Below are 24,515 nucleotides of genomic sequence, written 5' to 3' on the forward strand. Positions count from 1 at the left end.
CTGACACAAGAGGTTAAAAAAAAGTCTACAAAACACAGAAAAAAAGAGCATAATTGGCCAGTGGGGCACAGAACAAAGGTTTTACACGTGTGTAATTGGATTTTCAGAAAGAGAAAATGAAGAGTGAGATATAGAAACACTATTTATTGAATTATGCTAAGAATTTTCCCAACTTATAAAAGATATAACACAAGATCAACAATAATTAGAAAATTCAAGCAGGATGCATATAAAAAAAACTTCTGGTACATCAGATTTCAACTGCTGTAAACCAAAGACAAAGTGAGAATCTCAAAAGCCGGCCAAAAGAAAAAGACACCTTAACTTCAAAGGAGCAAAATCCCAACAACCAACAAACATAGAACAGAACTGACTTCTCGGTGGAGACGATGAAATTCAACAGATAAGGGAACGTCATGCTTAGGTTGAAAGAACGTAACTAATGACCAAAGGTCCTGGACTCAATGAAATTTTCTTCCAAAAGTAAAATAAAACAAAGATATTGTGAGACAAAACCTGAGAGAATTTGTCACTAGAAGACTAATGTAGTCTTTTAGACCCTTGGAAAGGACCTCTGATGGCAGCCTGAAATAGAAGAAAGAGTGAAGAACGATAGGAAGTTTAAATCTGTGGATAAATGTAAATGAAAATTTAGTATAAATTAGCAATAGTGATGGCTTTGGGGGTATAAAGTACATAGAGTATCAAAATATAAGATTACAACAGCACATTATTAGGGAGGAATAAATAGAATTAAAGACTTAAGGTCTTTTCATTTCCCTACAAGTATCTTAGAATTTATATTAGATCTTAATTTTAAAAAATTATTTTGCAATCTCTAGGATAACTAAAAGAATAACAAAAAGGCTGATAGACATTGGGAAACAGAATGACAAAAAAATCTACTGATCCAACAAAATGCAACCATAGGCATAGTAACTCAAATTAAACTATAAATAGTGTATTTGTATATACTTGTATATTTAAACCAAATCATTACAATTATGTTTAAATGGAATATGTACTCCAATTAAAATCGAAGATTTTTATGGGGGAAAAACACCCAAATGTGTGTATCTTGCAACAAATATCACTGAAATATAAGTATACAAAAGGGTTGAAAATAAAAGAATAGAAAACGCTGTACTCTTGAACAGCACCAGAAGAAAGCTGCCATAGCTATACTAACAAACAAGACTTTAATTCTAGAAGCCTAACTAATGCTAACAAGGGTATTTGATAATGATCGAAGGTAAAGCCCACCAAACATATTCAGCACTTCTAAATTTGTAATAAGAAAAATTCAAAATATATTGAGCAAAAATAAAACTAAAAGGAGAAAAAAAAAACAAATCTACAATCAAAATGAGAGATTTCAAAATCCTTCTCTCATAAACGGATAAAGAAGCATTTGACTATGTGCAGGGTCGTAAAACTTATTTAAACACTTGAAAGGACAGAAATCTTATGGAGCATGTTTTCTGATCACAGTGAAAATTACAGAGAAACGAGAAGGAAAGATAACTAGAATATTTCCACGCTGTTTGGAAATTATACAATACATTTCTAAATAGTCCATGGGCCAAAAGAAATCACAGTTGAAATCAGAACATATTTTGAGTTGAATGACAATGAAAATACTACATATCAAAACACGCAGGATGTACTGAATACCGTCCTTAACTGAAAAGTTTATTGCCTTAAATTCTTACATTAGCCAACCATAAAAGCGTAAAGACCTGTAATCTAAGCATCCAACTAACAAATGAAATCTAAATAAAATGAAACACCTGAGGAAGTCCGTAGTCTAGGAAGGAAGGAATAATAGACACAAGAGCAGAAACCAATGGGAGGTGAGGGGCGGGGGGAGGACCACAAAGCTAGAAGTTTGGTTTTTGACAAAATAAACAAAACCTTGCAAGATGAATCAAGGATAAAAACAAAAAGCAGAAATTTCTAATATCAGGAATGGAAAAGGACAATCATTATAGATCCTAGAGCCTTAAAAAACAAAAAAAAACATATTTGAGGCAAGTTTAAGCCAATAAATTTGACAATTTTAGATGAAATGATACATTCCTTAAATTACAAAATGAGCCAATGGGCAGAGAGAGAATGAAAAATCTTAAGTCTTTTCCTACAGATCTCAAAAACTTTCCCATAGAGAAATATCCAGATACCTTCAACAGGCAACTCTACTAAATTTTTGAAGAAAAACAAAAATGCAAAAGAATGATGACAGTAAGTATTGACAAGGATGTGGACAAACTTGATCTCTAACAAATTGATATTAGGAATTTAAATGGATACAATCACTTCAGAAAACTGGCACTGTCTACTCAAATTAAGCATATTTGTACAAAACTTCTACCCAACAAAAATAACTGCATATGGCTACATCAAAAGATAAATAACAGTCAAATATTAAAACAACCCAATTGTTCACCATCATTGGAATGCCTAAATTAAAGTGTGCTATTTTTGTACAATGGAATACTCTACAGCAATGAAAATGCACAAACTCATGCATCATCATGGATGAATTTCATGAACATAACTTTGAATAAAGGAGGGCAGACAAAAATGATCCAAATTATGTCATTTAATTTTACAGAATCCAAATCAAGCAAAATTAATTCATGGTATTTGTAGTAAAAATAATAGTTATCTTTGAACAGTGACTGGAAGGACATAATGGGGAGGTTCTGGGAAGATCATGATGTTCTATTTCTTAGTATGAGTTGTATACATTTTTTTCATTTTCTGAGAAAGTTAGCTATATGCTTTAACTTCTTTTCAATTTTTGGTATTTATTTTCAAAAGTTAACTTAAGAAAGTAATTGTTCTTCAGTAGAACTCTGTGTATATGCAGTGCAGTTCAGTGCCTGCCTATCTTGAATACCTTGCATATTTTTAGTAAGAAACCCTTGCCATCATTCCACCTGGAGTACTTTTTCCCTTCCTTCCCAAACTCCTTGAAATAGCAGCACACAAGATCTTTTCTTTCTTCACCTATCTCAATGTATTGCTATTAATATCTTTATAGGCTGTAGAATTTGTATTTCTAACCATAGTTGCCTGTGGCTAGTAACTTATCATTGTGTACTGTTAAATTTCTACTTTGTGTCCAGCTCATTCATTGTAAAGCATTAGTTTCACTTTGGAGAATTAAAAATGGCTGAGGTTTGTTTAACTATGTAACGCGAGGCCATTAAAGGCGCATGTTACACATGCTAAAAACATTAATGCTGCTGCTGTTCCTTCTGCTCATGGTGATGGAGAACAGGAGTGCAGGCTGAGTGAGGATGTTCAGAGTCTTCCAAGTGCATGCCTGAGGAATGCTGGAACCTCTGGTTGGCTGAAATCATTGATCTTTCATTTTATTGAGTGGATACTACGAGCCAAGTGCTGGTTCAAATGCTAAGGAGCACAGTAAAGAAAATTATTCAAAAATGGAAGAGAAAGGATAGATGTGAAGTGGTTTGCAGGGTTAGATATTATGAGAAATAGACATTTTTTTTTAATGTTTCATGGAATTTTACTAAATGGTACATGGTTAAAATCTTCTATCAGAGCTTCAAACAAAATTTTCAGTAAAATATCCGTTTTTTGGGTGTTGGCATCTTTTGGTTGGATACATTTTTCACCCACACAATGATCTCTGTTTCAAAATCAGGAGGATGGCAATAAAATATGCTTGTGAGAAGCCCCCTGTATTTCAGTTACAACTAGAAAAAAAAAAACACTACAGAAATATTTCTTAAAATGCTTCAAAATAAGATGGCTTGCTTTTAAATCCTAAGTCAATTGCTTAGAAACTTTAGAACTCATTGGCTAGCCAACAGTAAATTATCTAGCCTTCAAAAGCAGTAAATAGAATTCTTTTTGCTCATTTTTAGTTCATAGCCCTGTCCCTGATTCCAGAGCTCTTTTTTCTAAATTGTGCCTTTTAAAAAGTCTTTATTTTCAAACTCATCATGCCTCAAAAATTACTAATACTTCAAATAAAAACCTACTGGCACTTTTTCTAGAGATTCTGGATTAAAAATACCTAGCAAAGCATCCAGGATGCTTCAGGTGGCCTTTTCTTATATCCCTTCCATTTCTCAACAATTCTGCATGAATATATTAAAAACTCAGGTTATTTTTTTTCCAAATTTAACTTCTAATTAAACTCTCTTCTATTTAATACATTTTTAACAGTCATTGTACAAATTTAAAGTAATATTTCAACTCCCTTATATATTAAAACCATAGATTGATAAATTGTTAGTGTATTTAAAAAGTTAGAGGTTTTTGGCTTTTTTTTCTTCTTCTTCTTTTTGGTTTGCTGTTACCATGGATTCTTCAGGGAACTGAAGTCTCTTTAGCTCAATTGAGAGCTTTGTATGACAAATCAAATTGTACTGACCTCCTCTGAGCCTTCTTTCATAGGAATGTGAAAGATTTGGCAGTTTGAAATTAAGGATTATATCTATACATTTTTTTAATGACTATTACCATGTTTTCCGAGATCTAAGATGACAGATAAATTTATTGCTTTTTGGAAGCACTTTAATTTGTTCTTGTTTTCTTATTTCTAGAAGCAAATGTCTCTCTGGAGACCTCACAATATGTTAAATAATATGTATCCTTGTTATCTTACTTGAAAATTTAATTAATTTATGAGTTAACCTTGCCATAATATTTACTTGCTAGTCTCATTTTAATAGCAGGTCTAGAAAAAGGGCAAATCTATATATTTCAGGAAATTAGAAACAAAGACTTTGCTTTGGAATGCATCAGGCTATGTCTTTGGTCTTTAAATAAGCTCTTGAAATAGAATAGTGAAAAATCAATATTATTTTTCTGAACCTATAATTAAAAAAAAATAAAAATGCATTTGGTTGTGACATGACTTTGCTCCCCATGTACCCCCTTCTGAAGTGTTTCCTTCCTCCTTTGTGGCCATCCTACATCTATCTGTCCTCTACTGAAGAACTAGTCTGACTCCTCTCCCCACTCCCAGGCAGCTAGCCACACCGCGGCCGTGTATCACACAGCTTTGGGCGGCTCAGTGTAACACATTTCTGGGTCTGTGTCTTTTCTCTTTAACTAGAAGTCAACAGTTTATTTCTCTTATATCTGTTACGTCACTTACCACATCCTGAAAATTTTTTTCCTCAGCGATGTACATAATAAAATGAAAATTTATTTACTAACTTTGTGATGCAAATATTCCCCTCTGACGACTCCAGGATTGTACAATACTGTGTCTAAATGGACCCCAAGGTGTCAAGAGAAGTCCACAGAGTTCAGTGGCCATGTAATATGTTGCTTAACATGGACCTCTCTTTAATTAATTCAGTTCAAAACGTGTTTATTGAGCACCTACTATATGCAGGACGCCATCTAGGTAGGTAATGGGGATGCAGTAGAGAACAGAACTGACAAAGGCTCTGCTGTCATAAAGCTTACATTCCAGTGGGATCAGGTATTAAGGAGGAAAAGTAAATGAGCGTGTGTGCACACGCGCACAAATGTATAACTTCTAAATACACAATCAATAAAATTACAAAGGTTATGTGATGAGCAGGGAGAGCCTTTCTTTTTACCTATTTGGGAACTTTCCCATCCCTTCCTTTCCAGAACACATCTTACTAGTTTGGGGGAAGTTTTGCCTGTGGTTCTCCACGTGGTTCTCAGGTGGTTGTCAATAAAAAAGCAGGTGCGCCCTAACCTGAAACCGTCATCCACTTCCACAAACATTGTGTTTAGTACCAGTGTGACCAAGCAACTCAAACTAAAGTAATTGGAATTCCCTGTTGGAATTATCTGCATTCCTTACAGAGATATAGGTTTATTTTCCTTTTGCTAAGTGAGCTTTATGTGCATACCTCCGGAATAATCTGCATCCACATTTACTGACATTTGGAAAAATCCACTTTGTAGAAGGAAGTAATGAGAAGAAGAGAAACAAATAAGGATGAGAAGGAGATTTACAGACACATATAAAGGAGTCAGAGGACAGAAAGGGAAAGAGGAGAGACAGATAGAGACAAATAAAGAAGCAAAGAAAGACTTTTTTTTTTTTCCATTTCTAACCTTTATGCTCCTGGTTTATGATACTCTACTGTCTACCCAGCTACATAAACAAATAAAATCTTCAGTGTCAAGAGAAATTTGAGACAAATTTCTGTTATCTGCAACCAAAACAAACCCAAGCTTGAAATTAATACTAAAATTATGTCGGAAAAAGAAGACCGTAAAGAGGAAAGTTGGCTGAGTTGAGGTGGACTAGGTTACAAGATGATTCCATCATCCCAGGATGGAAATTAGCAACCTTTGCTATGTCATAAGAAGCAGACTGAAAAGTTACCTGTCGTGCTTGCTTCGGCAACACATATACTAAAATTGAAAGGAAAAGTTACCTGTCAACACTTTGGGTTCCATATGCTTACTGAGGCTGAAGCTTTAGGAGACTTGCTAGAAAATATCAGCACTCGTGGAGTAGATTTAAATCCTTTCCTTCAATAAGGTCCTGAACTGATGTCACAAGCTTTTATATAAACTGGCCCCTCCAAAATTAGAATGGGAATAGCACACAGGTTTGTTGAGGGACCTTGTCATCTGTTCTTTCTCTTCCTCTCCTCATTTAGCCCTCATTTAGCTTGGGACAAAAATATTAGGAACTGGCCATTTTGCATGAAGCATTAAATTATGTGATCCCCAAAGATCTTGGATTGTTGGCAAGAGGAAGAGAAGACAGAGAGGGGAGAATTCTGAAGAAATGGGAAAGAACTATCCTGCAGACCTGCCTGTATCTGGTTGAATTCTCTCGGTTTTAACTAACAAAATCTAATTCAGATTCATTTGAGCAAAAAAAAAAAAAACTTATTCATTTATGGAACTGAAATCCCAAGGAACATCGGCTATATATCCAGGGACTCGAATGAAATCCACATGCCACAGTTTCTGACTACTTGCTCTGCGTCCCTCTGTGCTGGATCAATTCTCAGAGAAGTTCTCCTTTATTCAGAGAGAAAAGATACTTGTTAATTCAGAGAAAAACATTGTTCCTCTCTTCTAGTCTCTTATGTCAAAATCCAAATGGTCTACTTGAATATGATTGGCTTGGTTGTGTGATGTTGGGCACTCAATTTTCTCTATCTTATCTGTAAGGTAGGAGTAATAATTATAAAAATAATACCTGCCTGACAGTGTTGTGAGGAAATATGAGTTAATATATGTAAACTTGGCAAATATAAAGAGCTTGGCAAATGAAGTTCCAGAAAAAGATAAGCTTCTACAATCCACTAGAACTCACTCATGCTAAGCTCGCATACTAGTTGTTATTGGTAGCACTAGTAGTAATAGTAATGATTATTATCACAGCAATTGTTTAAAAATTTTTTTAAGTTAAAACAATTATAGAATTCTTAATGTTTACTTTCTAGTTACAGTTATTACAAAATATTGGCTGCGTTCCCCGTGCTGCACAATGCACCCTTAGCCTATCTTATACCCAACAGTTTTTACCTCCCACTCCTTCACCCCCACCCCTATATTATTACAGCAATTGTTTTAAGCTATCCAGAATGCTTTCTGATCACTGTCCTTGAATTAACAGTACCAGTCATCTTAGAGGAACTCTACTCTTTCTATATGCAATACTGCATCTCCTAGACACAATGATTATTCTAAAAAATAAACATGTTCAGTCAGAGAACTTTGCTGAAATTTTCTAAACAGGAAGTGAATGGGAGAAGCTCTTAATTCCTCTTGAATGAAAAGCCCTAACTGTGTATAAGTGAAGTCATGTAAGATTTGTTCCTGCTGTGTGGACATAGCTGATCTGAGAGGGTTAAGAGGGAGCTTATGGCATTGGTCACCCAATTCCAGTCCCTAAAACACACTTTTTAACTCTTTTGATTTCACTTTTAGCTATTTCATTATTCTTTCCAGTCATGTTCATAAAAAAATTCCATTTTCATTTCTTAAGCTAAGATGAGCAGTTTCATTGCTCACAACCAGAAGTGATTGGAAAAAGGTAGAATGTTATTATAGTTGGTGAGTACCGTGCAGTTTGATAAATGACTTATAGAGAGTAAGTCATCAAAAATTAACTCTGAGAGATTGCTCAGAGATCATTGAGAACTATGTCCTCTTAGTCATAGATGAGTAAATTGGTCTTGGAGAAGATTTGTTAGCTTGTGATTTCCAGACAAATCCAGCTGGCTGTTTCAGGCAGATCTTTGGACGATGTAAATAATTAGTGTGGCAACAGAAGAAGAGGTTTGAAGGAGAGGAGTGAGCTACAAGTCCATGGCCCAGACTATAAGAAATTCTGGCAATTGATTCTTATTACCCAAATGCAGAAGATCAAATTCACAAACAAAATGTCCATATATTAATTTAGAATGAGAGATGACCATTCATCATGAGATATGCAAGTCATCTAAGAAGGCACTCAATTGCCTGTATATTCATTGGTTATTATGCATAAATATATTACCTAATTCTTTATGCCGAGATAGTCTTTAAACAATGACATCCCGGAGACAACAAGCATACCCAGCACCCACAGGTTGGTTTCTACATATCACTCTCTTCTAAATATACCAGATATGGCTGATTCTGGGGTTGAGGCAGCAGAATACAAGATGAGCCTGGAGCGCCTCGTAGGTTCAGAAAGTAAGGAAGTATTCAAAAACAAAACAATGGGGTAATTGTCTAATGGACAAGAAGAGCCAACCTAAAAGACCCCAGTAGCCAAAGCAACAAAAAATGTAAGCAACAAAATAAATACTGTATTATTCGATTATAAATCAAAATATAAAATAAATATACATGACTCCATATAACACAAATAAATGATTGATAAGTAAATAGGGAGAAGACACAAATCTTTATTGAAGAATATATCCAAATAATTTGTGTAGATTCTTTCTCTTACAGGTGATGGAACTTAATTCCCATCCCACCCCTTACACTTGAGGGTGGGCTACACTTGATGACTTGTTTCTGAAGAATAGAATAGGGAATGAATAGGGAAGAGTAGTAACTTTTTAGTGCAGAAATGTGGCAAACACCACCTTAACCAAATGATAAAGGTTAAGATTTTTAGTGATTTCATGTGAATGTTATGTAACACCTTATTTGATGTTACAAGTATGATGTTTCACCCAGTTGGCATTTTTTAAAAAGCATAACTCTAGTGTAGCAATGAGAAAAACATAAAATAGCATCAGATTGGGGGACATTCAATGGGATATTTGGCCAGTATTCCTTAAAAAGCTCATGAGAGGGGAAAAAAAAAAAAAAGACTTAGAAACAGTCATAGACCAGAGAGACTGGGGATAATAGACAATTAAATACTGGTAAAATCCAAATAAAGTCTAGAGTTTAGTTAAGAAGAGAACAGTCATGCACCAATGTCAGTGTCTTAGTTTTGACAAATGTACCGTAACAATATAAAATGTTAGCCATTGGGGAAATTGGCTGAGGAGGTACACAAGAACGCTTTGTATGATCTTTGCAAACTTTCTATAAATCTAAAATTATTCCAAAATAAATGTTCATTTAAAAAGTAAAAGTATTTGAATATTCTTAACAAACATTTTCATTAATTTATGTACACCTTGTTGCTTAAACTGATGCCACTATGAAAAATCGATTACAAAAGTAAGCAAACTAAAGTTGGGTTTTTAAATCTTTTCTTCATCTGCTTTGTATGTGTTCTTAATTTTTTTCAGTAATAAACAAGCAGGACTCGTGTAATAAAAATTAGTAAAAATTATTTTTAATATACAAAGTTGAATTAGACTTCTATCACTTAACTAATTAAATAGTGATAAACAGAAATATTGCTCATTAATGCTCACACTTAACATTCAGAAGATTTGGGGGACTCCAAGATTAATTCAGAATTCCAAACATATTTGGAAAGAAGATATGCTATACCATTAAAAATAAGCAATGCAATTTTACTGTCCAATATCTTTTTCATTCTGTTATTTTCTGGAGCCAGTTTTGTTTTTAACAAACTTTAACAGTTGCTGATAAAAAGACCTTATTTATTTTTAACTCTTAATCAAGCAAGAACAATCTTTGTCTAAAAAATCACAGAGAACTCAATATTTAAATATTTCATCATGGCCTCCAATATAACTTGTATAAAGTTGAACTCATTATTTACAAATTTCATCAAATTCTACAAACCTATAAACAACACTGCCATTATTCTTTTCTACTGTTAATGTGAGAAATCTTGTAGAAACTTGACTTTTTTCCATTTTTCTCCATCTTTTAAAAAATTAATCACCAAAGTTGCCTACTTATTTTTTGCATTATCTATTGGAATCACAGCTTCCTTGCCATTTGGTCTACAACCACCATCACCCAAGGATTAAGTTTCTCATATCTGGATCATCAGCTGATCCTCCTACTCTCAGTTTGTCTATTGAGATTGTCATCCTGCAAAGGTCCCTATTGTTTACCATGATAGAACCAAGGGCCTTTTCTAGGACTTCAAGATAATCACACTGCCCTTTACTTATCTGCTTAATTTACTTTCCATTCAGTCAGGTGGTTTTCCTCTGTTCCCTAAACATATCTCACTTTTTCCAGTTTTCACGAATTGCTTGACTCCATCTAGAAACATTTCTTTTCTTTCTTCTATTGAAATACTCATGTCAAGCCTTTATCCCTTCAGTCTACTCATTGAGTTGTCTTTGACCCATTACACTTACAACCAGCACCATGCAATTTAAAGATTGCTTTTTATTATTAAAGTCTTTTCCTTGAATAGATTATGAATACTTGGGTAGCTGAGGTTATGTTTTATATTTTGCTTTCTCTCTCACAATGCTAGTATGGTGCTAGGATCAATAAATATTTGGAAAGCACAAAAGCTATTTTAGTGCCTCAAGGAATTGTATTATTTATGAGAGATAGCAAACATAGTTTTCTTCAAATTCTTTTCTGAGATACAGTCAAAGAACGGTAAAGATGGAGATTAAAAAAAAAAAAAATCAGTGCTAGTGTGAGTGATTCTCCTTTCCAGTTAGCCTACCAAAATAAGGACCTTGTTGTGATGGATGTAAGGAAGTATGATGAAACAAAAAACTCTCAGGTTTTTAGCTAGACCCTACCAGTAAGTTCAGGCAAGCAAGCATTTGACTGGTACTTCCTTTTCACAGAAAACATTCTCATTTCATAAAGTGGTTGGAAAGAATGTGATTATAACATGATGGGATTAGGTAAGAATCTCCCCCTTCTACTCTTAGAAATTGCCCCAAAGCAACAGAAATAGAAAGAAAACATGCAAAATCAACAAAACATATTGGATAAAACCAGGGGATATCTGAAATGCTAAATCACAAACTGGCTACCTAAATCAATGAAAAAAAGAAACAGTAGTATGTGAAGATGCTAAAAGGAAAAAAAAAAATAAACCCTTAGCATATGTTGTCTAAAAAGTGGTGTATCTGTGGTATAAATCCAATACTTGAAAGAGTCTCTGTGCTTGAGTTAATTTCAAGGAAAAGCTAAGAAGATGAGACTCAACAATAAAATATCCAAGCCATATATGCAGGAAGCAGTGTGTTACTGAGGCTTGTAGGGATCAGAGAGGTTTAATCCTGAGTAACCCCACAGATGTCAATCTCAGTTGACTGGGTGCTAGTGGGGTGGAAGGGTCATAATGGTCAAGGGACTTCCTTTGCATAAGCAACCTTGGAGTAGTAGGAAGATATTTGCTTGCCTTGTAATATGGTCCTGGCCCTTGCCTATATGAAATTTTTACAACTATGTGTCCCAGGAGAAAATCCCCTAACATTAGCTGGAATAAAATGAATAAAGAGGAGCCAAAACAAAAATAATGCAAGGGGGGAAAAAAGATGACTATTAGAAAGTACAAAGGATTACAGAAAAAGTGATACCTAGGTGATTCAAACAAAGAGGATTCAAATATGCACAATTTGTATCATATTAGGAAAATAAATGAAATAATGTAACAGAAAAAAAATTAAATGAAGTTGAAAGAATTACAAATGAATCAAAGAAGAGATCTATATATTCCTCCAGGAAAACTAAACAGAGAATTCACGAGGAAAATTGCTTGTAGATAGGAAAAAATGAAAGACTTCTGTGAGAAGAAATAATCACTGACCTTGCATTTCTCTAACATCTACAACTAGAAAGTTGTGGAACAATGCCACATATAACTTTGGAAAGAAATGTACACAAAGCCAATGTATGTGCACATATGAAAAATTTAAACCCTTTTTGAGTATATAGAGCTCAGGGAACATTGTTCTCTGGAAGCTACTTTGTAGAAACTTTGAGAACCAGCTTCAGATAACCAAGATATGAATTGAGAAACAATAGTAAATGGATCATGAACAGTATTATACATCAGTAAATCAAGTAATTACACTTAAAGAAAAGAATATCAATACTGTAAACCTGACACGGCCAAAATGATATAAAACAATAGTATTTGGTAACAAAAAGGAATGAGTAAGCCATAGGTAGTGTAATTACATTTTTTTTCATTTTAAGGCTAAGAATCCAAAGAGATCATTTATTATCTTTAATTAAATACCAAAAGTATAAAGTCAAAAGTAAATAACAAAATCAACTAATGTTCTGTGGTGGAAAAAAGGAAAGAGAAGAGGAAGAGAGAATAATGTATAAACATCATTGCTTCTGGTAGGGAGTCAATAAACACTACATAAAATACAGAAGAATTAGTCTGTTATTTAAAAACTAATTATTCAGACTTAAAAAGGAAGGGAATGCTGACACATGCCACAACATGGATGAACTTTGAAAACAATAGCTAAGTGAAATAACCCAGTCACAAAAGAATAAATACTGCACGATTTCACTCATAAGAGGTACTTAGAGAAGTCAGATTTGTAGAGATGGAAAGCAGGATGGTGTTTCCTAGGGACTACGGGGAGGAGAATGAGGAGCTATTGTTTAATGGGTGTAGAGATTCGGTTTAGGAAGATGAAAAAAGTACTGGAGACGGATGATGGTGATGGTTGTGCAACAATGTAAATGTACTTAATGCCACTGACTGTACACTTAATGGTTAAAATGGTCAGTTTTATGTCTTCTATATTTTACCACAATTAAAAAAGTCATTTTACAAAGATAAATAATAAACTGGAGTATTTATTATGAAGCTAATGAAGCAAAGGCTTCAAGACCCCTCTTGTGCAGATACTTTCTACATTTTGTTGTGATTCATGTAATGAGATTGTTTGAAAAACTATACAAGTAGCCTAGTTTTATAGATATATAGATATAGATATAGATATATATAGTATATATATGTGAACAGAACTAAGATGAAACATATCTTAATTTTAAAAACTATCAGTGGACCAAACTCACTTTTGTATCATTATAAATATGAATCTTTATAGTGAGTACCAGCGAATCTCCTAAAACAAACTGACCCAGAGAGACTGAAAATGAAAGGATATGCCACTGTGTAATGAATGAGGGTGAAATCCCATGGTGGCATCTAACAGATAGCTTTCTCTGCACAAAAGACTGTAGCATCAGCAGTCAAGCATAAAAAAAAAAAAGAAACTAACGAAAATACCTGAAGAATGTGGTATAAATGTGTTGGCCGTCGGTAACTTTTATTCACCTAAGTGCTCAAGTAGTTGTGAAATAAGTTTCTATATATTTTAAAATTAAGGAGATGTACTAATTGCAATTATGTTAACTTTGTTCCGTGAATATAAAGAGCAAACCTAAGTTTTCTAGTACCCACTGTACATTCACATGTGTGCAGGCATGCACACACACGTGTGCGTGCGCACACACACACTCACACACACAAACACATCCCTAAGAGCTGAAATCAGAGTGGTGAGTATGTGGGGAGCTATGATTGTCCTGAGCCCAAATGCTGTTTTCAGGAACCTTGAGTTTGGGGGAAATTAATGACCACCTCTTGGGTCTGCAGAAGATGAGCAATTAAATCTGAGAGCCCTGCACGAGGCTGGGGACACCTAAAAAACAATGAGCTCAGTGAGAGCCTGGGTCAAAACAGCAGCGACAGCAACACGTGGAACCAGAAGGAGAGCTGTCTGTTTCTCCTACGGCTCTGGGTGGGCTCAAAACAGTGTTTCCTGAACCTGGTTAGCATGGGTCTGCCCCATTAATGTACATGACCTGAATTGGTCAGGGGACCCTCAACATGAGAAATTAACTCAAAGTTCCAGGTTGTTAGCAGCCAGGTACTCACAGAGGCAGCCTCAGTTCTTCTGGGGAAATCCTTAATCTAGTAGAACAGGAAATTTCAAAGATGAAAGCCAGCGATCCGATTTAATTATTAACAAATGGCAACTACACAAAGACACAAGTTATGATCATAGAAGTCACAGGACAATCATTTTGTTTATCAGATGCTAAAATAACTAAGCAAGAAAATATAAGGTAAACATGTATAAAATAGTTAAGGCAATATAATTGATTGGGGGAAAATTCAAATATCCAAAGACTTTAATTGCTGAAGAGTCTAATTAGTTATGAGGAACCAGCAACAGCTTGCCACAGACATAATCGTTACATTAATAGTAAGCATGGACTGCTTCTCGCCATCAGGAAGTTTTCAAAGCACAAAATGATGAAGAAATCCAACTAGAGGACTCTATCACTAAACTTTATGTAGCAAAACACCGCCCCCCCCCCCTCCATTCCTGATGGACCGAATTGCAATTCTATTGCTTTTCTTCTAAGAGGCACTGGTTATCACCTACCCAGGAAAAATGCCTTTTGAAACTACAATCTAAATGCTAGCCTTTGGTTTCTCTTGCCAAATTCAACTAAAAATCGTGTAAAAGGTCATATTGACATTACTTATGAGACTCATAATGACAGACGTTTACACCCTTGGCTAAAGTCACAGCTCCTATGGCCTGGAGACACATTTTCAAGTTTAAAAAAACTGGCTTACGAGTGTGTTATCTGTCCAACAATTACATCTGTTAGCAATGTACTGTATAAACTTTATAGCTGGTGAAAAACTTTAATAAGCTTTTGTAAACTGAGATTACATGGAAAAGGAAAATAACATTTTAGTGTTGCCTTCTGGGCCTCGTTCCTTTTCATTTCTCTGAGTCAGCAGCGTGTCCAAGCTCATGTCTTGGAGTGGTTAGCCAAACTCAGCCAACCTTTCCCCAATGTGAAATTCCTATCTAACAAAGGATCTAGGGCCTTTTAAATGTGTTGGCCCATGTTTGCAGACCTACAAGTGACAAAACAAATTGCTCAAATGGAAAAACCTTTCATTTAAAAATACAATCAGTGCAGACCACAGCTCCCTCATACAATCTTTGCGAAAGTCCTCCCTTCTCCAGGAAAGCCCAGAGCTGGATATTGAACAATACTCCCCAGCGTGGCACTCTTTAACTGCATCTTGAAACCCCACATGTTTCGACTGGCTTTTCTTGAAGTGCCTAACTTATCTGTTACAAGTCTGCACTGCACAGCTTTCTCTCTTCCTCAGTTTTGGAAGTCTAGTGGCCAGGTATTCTGTCTTCTTGTCTCTGGCAGCTATCGCTGCAGCATTTGACCTTATATGAGATTTATAATCTTGACAGTATGACCAGAGTTACTTGTGCCATGGAAGCTGTGGCATCCTGAGAAAGCCATGTCCAGTGACAGGGGACATCCCAGCTGGATGGCTCTGGTGATGAGAGCCTTGCTCTTTTCATGCTGCCTGTCCTTCCCCGTTTCTGCCTCTTTACTTGGCAACCCCATGGACTGTGCAAGTTGTCTGATAGCCTTCCACTCAGTTCCTTTCTGCTCAGACTAGAGTCCGTTTCTGTCACTTGCAGTGAAGAAGCCTGACTATCTCATCTAAAAAGGAAAGTGTCAGTCTTGAGGATGCATATATTTTTATTCAGTCATTCACTCCATGAAATGCAGGTGAATTTTCTATATGTTGCTACCATTTCACTCTATCCTGATCTCTCCCTGCTTTCTCATTTTTAAATTTGGATATCATTAAAGAAAGCACAAGATTAAATTTTTCTAACATACGCCTAACTCCCCTTTTTCACTGTTCTGAAGCGCATACAGTACAAAGGACCTGGGGCAGAAGCCAGAGGCTGGCAATTATTAGCTTTCATCCATTATCAAGTGTCTGTGAATGTGTTTCTTGGGGGTGAACTAACAAATATTTGAATTGTTTGACTCTGAAAATCAGCTGCTTAAGAAATTGTGAGTTCTGGTAGAACTAACACCCAAAGAGAATATAAGTATAGAAACAATGAAAAAATTAAAAGTGACAGGGAAAGTTGTCTACAATAAGGGAAAGTAAATAAACTTTAATGTTATTCAAGTAAAATTTAACTTTTCTTTAGTGTCTCCTCTGTGTGAGGCACTGTTTCAAGTGATTCAGATCAGGGCTTCTTACCCTCAACGCTGTTGCCACACTGGGCGGGAGACTTCTTTGTTGTAAGCAGCTGTCCTGTGAATGTGGGATGTGTAGCAGCATCCTTGGCCTTCATCTGCCCAGTTATACACAGTCCCAACTTATTTATGACAAAAAAACAAAAATGCTAGACATAGTCCATGTCACCTGGGTAGGGAGCAGGGGAATCACCACTGGTTGTGAACCACTGCTTTAGATGAATTACTCATTTAATCTTCAGAACAAATACATGAAATAGGAATTATCATTACCTCCTTTTCACAGAAGAGGAAAAAGAGATACCAATGTTTGAGGTTGTTCAAAGTCAACCAACCAAACAGCTACTAAGAGGGAGAGCTTCGATTCAAACCTAGGCAGTCCAACCCCAGAGTTTTTGTTCATATTACTTTGTCAGTTGTACTCAAAATGGTTGGGCTCAAGGGTTAGTTGAATTCAAGGGTTTATTGAATTCATCTAAACATACAGTTCAGAACAAAATGATACACTCTCCTAATGTCTTCTGATGTTTTATTCGCAGAAATCCCTTAGGTGTTCGGTGCCAGAGAAAGATTCACAGAAGCCTGTACTTAAGTCATCATTCCTGGATTTTAGATAGCCTTAAAAAAAGCCTTGGCGGGAAAAAGATACAGAGATATGACTTTTAAAAGTCAGCATTAGTATCTTTGAAAGTAAAATTAGTAGCACATAGACAATTTCAACACTCCTCCCCTCCTTTAAACATACTGTAGGCCTGAGCTATGAGCAGACTCAGTCCCACCCCTGCACAGACCCACCTCACATACAAGACCACGCTTGCCTTGTGGAACCAAAAGAGCAGCCTAGGTTTTGGCTTAAACCTCTAAATTGGAGCAGACACAGAGCTTATGTGAGAACTTTGAATATGTGGTGTTTCATTTTTTTCTGAATGTCAAAGGCTCCCCTCCACCCCACCAAAGTATAGAGTGCAGGTAAAGAAAGGAAGTGAAATATTGAGGGAAAAAGAATGTGGGAAGGAAAAGAGCAAGAGAAAAAGGAAACAGGAAGTGAATTTGAAAACTTGAAAGCAATTTTTCCCCTTTTAGAACATTTTTAAATGTATAATTTTAATTTACATAGAAAAATTTATTATTTAAAAAAATTAAATTTTAAACATCTTCTGTAACTTGAATTGGCAAAGGAATTAGATATATTCTGCCAAGAACTCTAGTTCTAGTAAATAAATAAACAAACAAATCTGTAAAATGTCCCTTTTTTCCCTAGGCTCACAAAAATTTTAATATGTGGTACCTATTAGTTGAAATGTAATTTTCAAATCTACTGTGTAAGTCCTTGTTGCTTTCTAACTTGGCTAGAACATAAGGATGAGGTGGGATGGAGATTGAACAGTTCTTGCAAATTTAGGAGAAATGGTTCATCGGAGGTGGAAATTCCAAACAGCATGCTAAAGCTAACAGAACTTAGTGCCTATGGAGTCAACACAGGCCATGACTGAGTCTTTATTTGCCCTTTTAAGGACTTAGGCAAAGCTTTATTCCCTGAGCATAGTACACACAAGATGACATTTTTCAGCAGTCTGACTTTTCAATTATGGATCTTTTGGAAAGCTAATGATGTCTGCATTGTTAATACTGCCAACATTGTGTCAGTACATTGAGGAACCTGTGATATTAAATATGCTGATGTAAAAATATATGTTTTTTCTGTTCAGCCGTGTGCAAACAATCTGGCTGAAGTGCTGGAATTATAGGGAAACCCTCTCCAGAGATAAAAGTAGAATGGAATTCTGTTGAAAGCAGTTAAAAGGCTCTCTTCCTCTAAGTGGTTTGTTGAAGTGTTGCCTCCAAAATTTTTGAAGTTAATTGCATGGAGTCTTTTGCTCAATACTTTTAGTTACTTATAATATTCTTATTTTGGGGGGTGGTGAGGGTATCGTTAGATATCACTTAGGCAATCATTTAGAATTTTTAAAAATCTATACAAATAGAGTTTTTGAATAAAATGATTGATGATGTTTAAAGTTTAAGGAGAGTAGCAATCACAGCTCTTCAGGAGGTAAGATACAAGGGTCTGAGACTGAATGTTTTCCATCACATAATTACTGTAACAAAGCTGGGATCATATTGTTAATGTTTATCATTCACAGTAAACTCTCATTGATTGGTTATGAGCGTTGGCATTGTTCAGTGTGATGAGTTCCAGATGTTTAAATACAGTGACAGCTCATTGATAAAATGAATTATAGTGACCAAAGTAACGAACTAAAAGCATGTTCTTCCCAGAAGCAAAAGGAATAATAAATGTGATACACAGTTACATATTTAAGATAGCATCCTTCTAGATTACTTTTTAAAGATATTTCTATTACTTAGTTCCAAATCTCTTACCTAATACATCTCTTTTAGACAATCATAAGTTCCCAATGATATTATTTCCCATGTATAAAAAGTCTGTCTGATATTTTCAGAGAATAAAACTTATTTGGCACGAAGTTAAAGCATATGCTATACTTTTAAAAAATTTTATTTGCTGGTAATAACCAAAGAATTTGGTGCAGAACAGAAATTATCTAATCATAACAAAAAACAGTGGGGAGAAAAAGGTTGTATTATAAAGGAAACTCAAGAAACAGCACGTTTTAAAAATCTGCTGTCTTAGAATAGTATGGTATATTGCTTTAGAGGTAGTCAAGAAAATTATGTGCCAATAAATAGATAAATATTATTCCATAGACCATCACTACAATATACATAACAGAATATATTCTTAGAGGCTATTATTTAATATAATTTTTGTGAAGTTTCAGTAAACAGCTTCACTTATATTACAAAGCAGAATTACTTAATATTGCTTTTCAATCTATGTAAATTATTATAGTATTTCATATATAACTTCCATATAATGATAAATATTAATAAACATTTATGAATAATAAAATAAATATAACAGAGGTTAGGAAAAATCATCTTTCTCTACAAAAAAATTCTGGGGTTTTGTGTTTATTGATTCTGTTTTGCTTATATTTCTAGTGGAAATGAGTTTGGTGATGGTGGGGAGGTGAAGATTAGGTTCCAAAATTAAAGACAAATCTATCATTACACAGGAAAATTTTAACTGAGTATTCCCTTTCAAAGTAAATTTGTAACTACAGAAGGTCTTTTTGGAAAAACTTTTCATATAAGGGGAAAACAAAGGTTACCTTTTTTAACTAAAAAATGGTAATGGTGATAAGTAATGGTTCTTAGGCAAGACGTCATCAAAATTTTGATACAGTTAGAAGCATTTCTGCAGGGAGGGGAGTTTTAGAGGGGAGAACGGCAGATGTACATAAGATGATTATTAAACACTTTGATAATCCTCAGTATTAAAGGTGATTCAATTATAGAAATAGCCCCAAATACATTGAATCATTGAGTCACCTAAATGAATACATTTTTGTCTTGTTCTGTTTTTAATGGGTGATGTGACTAAGTTTTGCATGAGTAACTGCTGCTTGAAGATAATTCTAAATTCTTCCATTTAGAAATTATGGTATAAATTGATTTTCTTCTTTGAATGATGTATCTCCTTTGCATTAGTTTTCTGTCGCTGTATAGAAAATTGCACAAACTTAGTGGCATAAAACAATACCCATTTATTAGCTTGTGATTCTATAGGTCAGAAGTATGGACAGGTCATGACTGGGTTTTCTGCTGAGACTCTCACAAGGCTAAAATCAGAGTGTCGTTTTGACTGCACTCTCGAATAGAGGTTGGAATCCTCTTCTAAACACACATGATTGAGGCAGGACTCAGTTCCTTGCAATTGTGGGACTGAGGTCTCTGTTTCACCCAGAGGCCACTCTCAGCATCTAGAAGCCACCCACATTCCTTGCCAGTAGGCGCCTTCCATTTTCAAAACCAAAAATAGAGTATTCTCTCTCATTAAATTGCTTTCACACTTTGAATCACTTTTGCAAGATCTTGATTCTCTTAGGGCTCTTTAGATTAGGTCCAATCCATTCAAGATAAACTTCCCATATTAAGATCAAATTATTTGGAAGCTTTAATTATATCTGCAAAATCCCTTTGTCATATAACACAACATTGTTACAAATGTCTCATCATATTCACAGCTTCCATCCACAAATAAAGCAGGGTAGGGGTCACTGGAGTCACTTTGGAATTCTGCTTACCACCTCCCTCCTAACTGGCCTCTCCACTTCCTTCAAGCTCTGTTCTGCTGCCAGATAGTTCACTTTTTTCCTAAATCCAAATATGATCAAGTTGATCAACACCATCACCAACATCTTCCATCCCATAAATGCTTAAAATATTTTGTTGGCTTTCATTTGTTTATTCTGATGATAACACACTTATCTATTGTTAGCGTCACTTTTTTCTGCCTATCAAATCTTCATACTCAGTTAGTTTCATTTATGTAATTTCAGTATCTTTTTTAAACCTCTCTCACCTCCAGGCTGCCTCCTGCTTAGAATGTTATTTCACCAAACCTATTAGCTGCCCCTCCACTGTACAAATGTATTGTTATTTTAGGTTAAGATTCCAACTTGGGCATGAAAATCTTTCCTTCCAAGAACCTTTCCTCTTACCTGTACCCATTCCTGTTACCTCTAGTCTGGGACAGATGCCTCTCCTCTGTGATCCCTTATGACTTCTGTAAATCTCCTAGCATCTTCCTGCCTTCTCGCTAATCTACTGGATTGTAACCATCTTGTGGAAGAATCTTTCTGATTCAAGTAAATGAGACACTTTCTCCCGTGTCTCATTTTTTGTATTCCTGGTATCAGACATAGTGCCTGTAACCAAAATTTGTCAAATTCATAAAATTTCGACGTATTCCAGTTCTTTAAGTCATGTCTATAAGACACAAATAAGTGGACTATTCTGCATTCTGGTTATTTCAGATACCTTGTGGATTAGCCAAGATCAACAATATGTTGAACTTTATAATCAAGTGGAAACTTGGCGCCCACTGAGCTACTTCAATAGTTGGCTACATTAATGTTTACTGTGTTTTTATAACTGGAAACGGGGTATTAATTGTTCCTTTATTTTGCTCAGTTAATAGAATAAATAATGCTGGAACATGGATCACAAAGCAGATCAACCAAAAGAACCCAATAAATGCATAACTAATGAGGTAAAAGATAAACTTTTAATAGACTTAACAGCTCCAGTATTTTTGCTTTAAAATACTGGAATTATCTTGGCTGCACTTTATCTCTTAGGTTGTATTTTTTTATTTTAATCCATTACTTTAAGAAAGTTTCCAGGATTAGATAATTTCTTTAAAAATCAATTCTCCTACGTTTGCCAGGCACACAAAAGCATTTGTATGGCTTTTTTAATCAATACTGATTAAATGGTCACTCTGCTGCCAATGACCTTTTGCCTATTCTTTTTAACCTTTTTTTTTTTTCTCTTTAGTGAGTGGCAAATAAACTCTTAATTTCTTCAAGCATTATACACTGGTGATATTATTTATAGGCATTTTATCAAGCATATGTAGACACAGAGGAGTTAGCGTTAGTTTTGCTGACAAAATATCTATCCTATAATGAGATGGTAGAATTATAGAAACAATTCTTAAGAAAAATAATCTGTTTAGAGAAATGAAGTTCCTATCATCAAATACAACACACACACACACACAACACATCACCAAAATTGAAAAAATATATTTTTTAGTAGAATTTTCCTATTGGAACTGAAGAGAACATTCCCCCATTCCACCGACTCATTTCGAGCATATGAATTGGATGGATATGTTTTTGGAGGACAAAAATACCTTGGGCATTATCATCTATAAACTAAGTAATAAGTAACTCAACCCGTGTTTACACAACACTTCAGCAAGCTATAGTAACACAATCATATAAACCCACTGCACAAGTGTGGAACAACTGTTTACACCTGGCTTCTCTCTGAATGTGTTATCAAGTCTCTCATTAAATAAGATAATCAACACTGTACCTTTCATTCAGAAGCATGCTGTAGGCTTTAAATAGATATTCCTTTCTCCACTCCACTTTTAAGCAATTGACAGTTTACATTAGTTGTCAAGAGTTTGTGTTCTTAGGAAAATTTTAAGTAGAATAAACATTTATAGGTGACTTTCACACATCTGAAAATATTTATCTGAGAATTGATTATGTTCTTTTTAAAAGCGGTGAATCTGGCAAAAATTTCCTTTTCTCTTCTAGATCTCATTTTTACTTATGAGTAACAAAGTTCTCCCGAAGATGATCTGAATTGTCATACTTGCATTAAGAATAACTCCTTTGGATTCTATTTTTTTACAATTTTCTTTCTTCAAGTATCAATAACTTTGCCCTTGAATCTAACACCTTTACAATGAGGGTAAGGTTTTTCTTCTGGGAGATCTTCACATGTAATAATCAGTTATTTTTTTGCCTTGATTTATTAAACTACATTCAAGTAAAATCTATTTTAAAACTCAGAATTTCCATATAATATACTTTAAAAATTCAATGTGAGAAACTTTATAAATGTGAAATGCTGATGTTAATTCTTAGGCTTGGCTATTTACTAGAAACACCTGGACAGAGGGGTGGTGGGGGTGTGTGGGGAGATACTTCTTATATTCTGGCTACACCTCAGGACAATTGCATCCAATTCAAGTGTGGAAACTTGGCACCAATCTTTCTAAGGATTTCTAGAAGTTTCCAATGTGCAGGCAAGATTGGCAACCACTACTCAAACTGGTGGTTCTCACTTTGTTGCACATTAGAATTAACTATAGAGCTTTGAAAACTTCTTTTAGAAAATTCAAAGCCATACCCCATAGCCAGCAAATCAGGTAGTGGGACCTGAGGATCAGCATTTTTTAAATGTTCTAGGTAATTCCAATATGTAGCCAAGTTTGAGAACTAGTGCTTTGAATTGAAAATCAATTAAAGTCTAAGAACAAGTAACATGTTGAAAATCAGTTTAGCTATATTGGTACCCTATGGTAATGTGCTGTTTTGGTTTTATGAGATAGGGAGGCCCTGGTAAAGACAGCAGGAAGGGAAAGAATAACCACTGCAATTTTAACACACGCTCTTTTGTAAATTCTGTATGTTTAAGAGCAACTTAACCACAACTTACATTGAAGGTGGAACACGTGTGACAGAGACTTCTGCATGAAAGCAGATTAAAAGTGTTTAAGGAAGATCTGAAAGGTTTAGAACAGCAGAGGAACATAGGAACCACTGTGGAATCCACCCTGTGTATTTTCTGCAGATGAAATATATCAAAGGGGACAGGCATATGCATAAGCAACTGTTCTAGATTCTTTATTTCACTTCCTTATATGTTGCGCCCTTTGTTGAAAAACTAAGTGATAGATGATTTATTTCTCTATATCCTTAGGTTGTATGAGATGTACCATTTTCAAAAACTCTTCTGACATTTTAGTCTGAATTGAGCTTGGATTCTTCCAAGTTCTATTACCATATAGATTAAGTTTCAATCCAAGTTTTAAAACTCTCAGTTATGCTTTTCCAACAAGCATTCCAAAGAAAAGTTATAGTCAGGTCAACTTCTTAAAATATGCTAGAATGAAAAGCCAAAATAATCGTGAACTTCTCCCCCACAACCATTATGTTTGTTCCTGCATATGTCCGAATAATATTCGATGTTGTTCATAGTCAACTGTGGTAATATAGGTAGATATGCCCAATATTTTCTTTACGTAGCAAGTAAACTGCCAATTCAATACAATGTAACAGATACATATACATTAAAATAGGAAGCAAATTAAATTTTGAATAGGTTTTCTTATTTCTTGGTGAGAAGGGCTGTGAAAATTATACATTAAAATTCGGAACAAAAGGAAGAGTTTTATTAAATAGTTCCTTCATGTTCTTAAACTCCTATTTCTATACGTGACATCAAAATCATCATCTGGCCTTCAAGGAGTGTTATAGCTATTTAAGTGCAATACCCTCTGCAGGGCGCCTACGCCACACACACACGCACGCGTACACACACACGCGCACGCGTACACACACACACACACACACACACACACACACACACCACGTAAAGATTTCCTAACAATCATTCCTCTTCTGACTTTCGAAATTATT

Source organism: Camelus dromedarius, chromosome 2 (assembly GCF_036321535.1).
Source record: "Camelus dromedarius isolate mCamDro1 chromosome 2, mCamDro1.pat, whole genome shotgun sequence".
Classification (NCBI taxonomy): Eukaryota; Metazoa; Chordata; class Mammalia; order Artiodactyla; family Camelidae; genus Camelus; species Camelus dromedarius.